The sequence below is a fragment of the Onychomys torridus genome, chromosome 6 (genome assembly GCF_903995425.1).
Source record: "Onychomys torridus chromosome 6, mOncTor1.1, whole genome shotgun sequence".
Lineage (NCBI taxonomy): Eukaryota > Metazoa > Chordata > Mammalia > Rodentia > Cricetidae > Onychomys > Onychomys torridus.
Window position 1 is genome coordinate 68,136,660 of NC_050448.1, and position 6,238 is coordinate 68,142,897.

Below are 6,238 nucleotides of genomic sequence, written 5' to 3' on the forward strand. Positions count from 1 at the left end.
CATAATATTTAATATTAAAGATAAGGTGGAAGAATTAGAGTATTTAAACGAAGTCAAACATAAATTAATAGGAAGTGATGGAGGGACTTTCAAGATGTTTGGGAAACTATGAAATGACTAAGAATATAAAATCTAAGAATCATGGAATAGAAGGAGAATAATTTCATTCTGAAAGCATAGAAAACATTTCCAGCAAAACCTTAGCAGAAAATACCCAAAATGTGATGAAAAGATGGCAGTCCAGATACAGGAAACATACAGACTACCAAACAAACAACATCAAAAATAACTTCCCTGATAAGATTATAATTCAACTACTAAATAGTCAGAACAAAGGAAGTATATTAAAGCAACAAGAGAACGACTAAGTCCCATACAAAGGCAGGCCCATCAGGATACTAGCAGTTTTCTCATCAGAAACTTGAAAGGCCATGGGGACTTGGAATGATGTGTTTCAAGTTCGGAAAGACAACAACTGTCAACTCAGACTACCATGCATAGAACATGTCTGTCATCATCAGAAGAAATAGAAATCTTCCCTTGATTAAAAACAGACTAAAGGAATTCATGCTCAGTCAGCCAGATTTACAGTAGAAAACTGAAGCAAACCCTCAGACTGAAGAGGAACAAAAGCACCCATGAAGCCACAGAATAAAATAAATCACAGTTGTATAATAGTTAATCAAAAGAGGGATGAGAAAACCCCAAATACTATACCACCAGCAAAATGACAGGAATCGCTGCATTATTTTCAGTAATAACTGAATATCAATGGTCTAAATTTTTTGATCAGATGAAAAAAATAGAACTGATAAAAAAAAAAGCTGCTAAGTAATACACCTCATCATAAAACATAGACATTATCTTGGGTCAAAAGGATGAAAAAAGGTATTCTTGGGCTGGAAAGATTGTGCCATAGGTAGAATCACATACCGCTTCTGCAGAGGATCTGAGTTTGGTTCCCAGCACTTATGTTGGGTAGTTCATAACCTCCTGTAACTCCAGCTCTAAAAGATCCCTCTGGTCCTCCTGGGCACCTGCACACATGCACATGTATATGGCAAGCACACACACACACACACAGACACAGAAGTTGTTGCAAGTAAAGATTTAAATTATTAAAACTGGGGTTGAAAGGGGAGTCATTACAATAGATAACAGATACAGAGGAAAATCATTAGTATATAGCTTAAAACATAGTTTTTACTAAATTGAAAAAAACCTCAAAGACATAGATGAATTTATAGATGCATAGGACCACCAAAATTAAAGAAATATGAGTCAAATAATTTAAGCAAATCTGTAATAAGAACTGAGATCGAAGCAGTAATTAAAAAAAAAAAATCTTGTAACAATGATGAAAAACCAGGTACAGATGGATTCACTCAATTCGATTAGATCTTTGAAGAACAACAAACAGAAGAGGTCTTCTCTCTTCTGTTAAATAGAAATGGAAGGAGTACTAACAAACTTATGAAGCCAACTTAGCCTGATGCACAAACCAGCTAAACACAGATCAAATAAAGGAAAACTGTAGACCAGTTTCCCCAAGGAACATACATGCAAAAGGTCTCAAGAGAACATTCACAAACCAAATTTTCTTAAATTTACATTAAAAAGAAAAAAATCCACTACTTTGAGACTGCATTCTTACCCCATTCAGAATAGCTATTATAGAGAAAACAAAATGGGAACAAATATTGTCAAGTATGCGTGGGGGAAAGATCCTCATACACTGTTGGTGAGAGTGTAAATAAACTTGTATATCCCATATGAAAATCAGTATGAAGGTTCTTATAAAAAAAAAAAAAAAAGAACAACTAAAAACACCATACGACCCAGCTATTCCACTCCTGGGCATATACCCACAGGACTATAATCTACTAAAGAGATGCTTATACTGCTATTTTCATTCCAGATCTATTTATTCTGAACAGCAAGGAAATGGAACCAGCTTGTATGTCTATCAATGATACATGCATAATGAAAATGTGGTACACATACACAGTGGAATTTTACTTAGCTATAAAGAAATTTAAATTATGAAATTTGCATAAAAATTAATGGGACTGGAAAACACTGTATGATGTGGGGATAATCCAGACTCAGAAAGTTAAACATCACAGGTTCTGTCTTGTACGTGGGTCCAAGTATGTCATATATATATATGCATTTATGTGGGAGTGGGTGTGTTTAGAAGCCGGAAAACTAAAAAGGAAATGAGAAAAAAGAGGCTCGAGTTAGAGCAATAGAACATAGGTGGTATGGATGTAGGAGGGGAGGCATCACCTGGGAAGGTTTAAGTGGAGATCACGGGGGAGAGGCAGAGAAATGGGAGAGGCAAGGGTGTGCCAGAACTATATGTGAAAATTTCATAAGGAAACGTACAACTCTGAAAGCTATTTTTAAAGAGAAAAATGAAGAAATCAGTGCCCGTCTAAGGTGATAGGACTTACCTGGCGTGAGCTTGAAAAACTTGAGACTACAAGGGCTGTATTTGAAGACTCTGTACCAAACATTAGCCTCTAGCCCTTAGTCATATGTGAAAATAGTAAGTCAGACAGAAGGACAAGCTGTAGGGAATTTTCTCTCAGTCGTGTGACTGCTGTGGAAAAATAAGGTATGTGGTTATCAGATGATAATGGGGGTGGCAAGTCAAATATACTGTCAAGTTTGACCTCATTGTGAAGCCGGCCTTTCAGCAGAGAAAGAGATGATGGAGTTGTGATATAGCTATCTGGAATCAAACAAGGACAGACTTTAAATACAACTTGAAGATGAAAGCATGCCCAACTTGTACAGAGGCCAGAGTGTGGTGAGCAAGGGGTGAGGGGTGAACTGGTGAAAGGTGAGCTGTAAGGGTGAGGATTCCCAGACTTGAGGCTGCAGTTGCGTTGGCACCTATAATAGACAGGAGATGTCAAACTTCTATGAGCCCAATTTGAACTATCCAAACTGCAGAAGCAGCAGTCCAGAGTAGAGTACACCCAAGGATGTCTTCAGCCTCTAAATGGTATGGTCTTCAGATGTTTCTGTTTTTAGGAGCTACAACAGTTCTTATATTCTTAGTTGATGAAATGCAGCAATAGTAACCCTAGCTAAGACACATTGGCAGACATCAGTTCTTATAGTTTCAGCTGATGAAAGAGCTCATTCCTTTGGCAATTTGATAAATGTTGAATTGATCTATATTAAAAGAATTTATAATTTGGGTACCCATGATACCACTTCAAGGTAAGTTTTACATAATGCCAGTCTGACTTTTTTGTGAATTATTAGTTCTGATAAAAAAAAAATTGCTAAGTAAATGTGAGGTCCAAGTACAATCAATATTCAATGCAAAACTTAAGATGCTGAAGTTTGAGAGACACAACTCACATGATGTGTGCTGTAAGACCCACAACAGAGTTGTGTCCTTGCCTCCATAAGACTCTCAGTTAGGTCATCATGGAACTCTTCCTGGCCTAGCAAGGGCTGGAGAAAGGGCTTAACGGTTAAGATCTGTGGCTGGTCCTCTATAGGACCTGGGTTTGATTTCTAGCACCCACACAATCATGTGTAACTCCAGTTCCAGGGATCCATCAACCTCTTCTGGGCTTTCCAGGCACCAGGTATGCAGGAGGTGCACAGATATTCATGCAGACAGAATGTCCATACATGCAAACTAGTTCAAAAACATTATGATATGTAGAGAGTAATCTTTGTTCATAGCCCCAATCTATGATGCAAGTGTGGAACAGAATGAGAAACCTTTAGAAATGACTTGCAGGTTTTTGTTGAAGCACTTCCTGCCAAGGCCTATCATAAGACCCTCAAGTATTTAGAAGCATGAGTGTAGAAATTAATGGTCACAGAAGAAGCTTGAGACACCAGCACAGAGAACAGAGGACCAGGGAAAGCCACTCAGGGAACAGAGTCAAAGGCAAGGTGCGCTCATGTCAATTGGAAGGTGGAGTTTCTCATTCCCATTCCTCAACGGTCCACATAGATGTTATTGACGTTTTCCTTTCTTGTTTTGCCATGCCACGCTGCATTGGCAATGAGGAAGAGACAATTTGTATTTTTTTAATGCTATAATGTTTTTTTGATTTATGAAGACCTGATTCATGAGGAGCTGATGCCAATGACTGTATATCTCCCCAAACAGTGAGGTTGAGGATGAAAAGTTGACTTCCTGCCATGACTTCTTTGGCAGGAGGTATGTCATGTGAATGACAAGGGGTGGGGCTAGCATAATATACAATTGACAAATAAAGGTTTTGAAATATTCTTGATGTCTGTTTTCTTCCTCTCCCAAGCATAGGCATGGTTTATATTCCTGATTCAATACATTTCCAAAATACTATAGAAATGAATTCTTCCCAGTGAACTGTAGGCACAGGGATGGAGATCACCTCTGGGCCCCAGGAGCAAGTTTTGCTGCCCTTAACCAGGCATTTTCAAGTTCATACAGCAGTGTGAAGCAGAGAGACCCGGAAGGTGCTCAAACTACACAGGGCAAGGAGCCCAAGTCACGTGGATGACTGAGTTGAACAAAACCTTCTTAACAATCCACAAGGCAAATGCTGCTGTCAAATCATTAAAAGGATGAACTCTCAATGCCCCAGAAGACATTCAATGACTTGGATAGCTTGGTGGATCAAGCTGAAACCAGGGGAAACAGAGAAGATTCCTGCCTCCATTGGAAGTCAGATCTGAGTCCAAGTAGATTGTGTGACATGAGAATTACAGGACAGTTTGGCATGGGCTTTGCACATCGAGAGCTGAACCTATTAATACACTAATACCAGAGGAAGCCTAATAAGAGAAAAAAGTCCAGACTGGCCACTTGACTCTGGGGGAGTGTGTGTGGTAGACAAGTGTTGAATATAAACCAGAAACTGGACAGAGAACAAAGGAAGAACAGGAAGGGAAATGGGGAGCCAAGTAGAGGTGGAGGAAGCAGCCTGTGAAGGAAATTGCCTGTGGAGGAAGCTGCCTGTGGAGGAAGCTGATTAGGAAGGTAGTTGGCACAGCTAAACAGGGAAAAGACACCTGAATGGGAGCAGTCTAGTGTGAACTCCCACTTAAAAAGTTCTTGTTAGCTGTGCAGTGGTGGTGCATGCCTTTAATCCCAGCACTCAGGAGGCAGAGGCAGGGAGATCTCTGTGAGTTTGAGGCCAGCCTGGTCTACAGAGTGAGTTCCAGGACAGGCCCCAAAGCTACACAGAGAAATCCTGTCTCAAAACAAAACAAAACAAAACAAAACAAAACAAAACAAAACAAAACAAAACCAAAAAAACCCCCAAAACAAAAACAAACAAACAAAAACCCAAAGAACAAAAAACAACAACAAAGAAAGTTCTTGTGGATGTCTGTGATCTGTCTTGCAGCCTGAAGCCCTGTTGATGTCCATGAGCTGTGCTGCTGTAGAGGGCCATGTTGACATGCATGGCTTGTGTTGCTAACTGAGGCCATGTTGATGTCCTTGGCCTGTGCTGTCACCAAAGGCTACAAAGGTGTCGGTGGCCCATGCAGTGGCAGAGGGCAGTGTTGATGTCTGTGGTCTGTACCACAACTGGAGACCGAGTTGAGATCTGTGGCATCGTGCTGATGCTGGAGACCACATGGATATCTCAGGTCCATGCTGTCACAAGAAACTATGTGTATGTTCATGATCTGTGTTTCCGCTGACTGTAAAGGGCAAGGAAGCTACTTTTGCCATGGAACTGATGACTGCAGACTCACAGTTGAGAGAGAGGGACATAGAAGGCTTCTGTGACAACCCCTACTTCCACTCCACACCCCTTAAAAATAACAGCCTAGACAGAAAGCCATGGAAGAGAACTCTGTAAAACTGTGATAAGGATGCTAAAGTGTCACTCTGCAGAACTGATGGCTTCTGGTGGGGATGCAGATGGGGAAGAACTGTTTTCTTTGAAGGGCTGGCCACGGAGAGTTGGATTGTGATCCAGTGAGTATATGGGCACCACAAATTGTATTTATTTTCTTTTTCTTCTTTTTTTTTTGGGAGGAAGTGTCACAAGGGTTAGTGGTTAACAGCACTTATCACACTTGCAGAGGATCTGGGTTTGGTTCCCAGTACTCACATGGTGTCTCAAAACCATCTGAAACTCCATTTCCAAGAGATCTGACAGTCTTTCAGCCTTCTGAAAGTGGTATTACATACATGCATGTAGTTAAACACTCATACAATATAATACAATGAATAAACCTAAAAAGTATTCTTGAAAGACCT